This window comes from Pseudophryne corroboree, chromosome 2 (genome assembly GCF_028390025.1).
Source record: "Pseudophryne corroboree isolate aPseCor3 chromosome 2, aPseCor3.hap2, whole genome shotgun sequence".
Classification (NCBI taxonomy): domain Eukaryota; kingdom Metazoa; phylum Chordata; class Amphibia; order Anura; family Myobatrachidae; genus Pseudophryne; species Pseudophryne corroboree.
The window spans coordinates 102,657,406-102,658,474 of NC_086445.1; positions in this window are offsets into that span (position 1 = coordinate 102,657,406).

A 1,069-nucleotide genomic window follows, 5' to 3' on the forward strand; every position below is an offset into this window, starting at 1 on the left:
CCGGCTTGAGATTTATAATATTGCGCATAGAGTCCCGGATCGCCATCATTTTTAACAGCGACCATTCTGCTTAGTTAATAAAATTCAGTTTTGCGGCGTCTGAAGTGTAGCTTCACGATCGCTTTCCCAAACTTAAATGCCATGTTCTCGTTTTGGTCGTTCTTTATCTCTATGGCTATCGTGTCAAAATGTGTTTTGCACAATGGTACGTAATCGGGTTTCTCGTATCGTATTGTGACAACCTCATTGTTATAACCCTTCATTTCAACAGTGCGAAGTAGCGGTACATAACTATCCCCGACCCGTTGGTGTTCGATAATGTCTGTGTACACGTACATCGTATATTGGCCGCCTTTGATGTCGGCGCATGTTTTAGAAATATTAGTTTTAGGTTGTAAACCCAGTATCCATGTCAGCTTAGAACCGGCGTGGATTTGATACAACAGTTTACTGTCACGTTACAACGCGCGCAAATGGATCATACGTTAGTCTTAATCCAACGTCCAGTTTCAGTTGTACAATTTCAGCGTTGATTACGTTCAGTAACGCTTCGATTGTTTCATAAAAACCGGGTTTAATGCACAAACTCGCGACTCTCGCCACCGGCTGTTCCGCCGTTCCATCCCATGATAATTGCAGTCTACAATCTTGTAAATCCAATGTATTCCACGTATGCGGGTATTGTATCTCAGTAAGTGCCACTTCCCATTCGCCATTTAAGTCTATCGGTTTAGCCAACTTTGTCGTATAGTTAGAAATCTTATTTTGCGGGAAGGTAACAGCCGATGCGTTGCTGGGTAAGGTTATGTAGAACGACTTGTCATCCATCGCTCGTCTTGTTAGATACTGATGATCTTTATATGTCTTTTATCACCGATGCTGCGACCCAACTGTTAAATTTTGCGGGGTACCCGCGCCACTTGACTAACACGTATTTACGGCCTCTGACCGTCTTATTTTTTAAAATCTTTTCCACTTTGTAAACTCTGTTATAGTTTTTTGGTATGCTTTGAAGCTCTTCGGGGTAAAAACTACCTGTTATAACTTCACCATACAGATCTGCCAACTT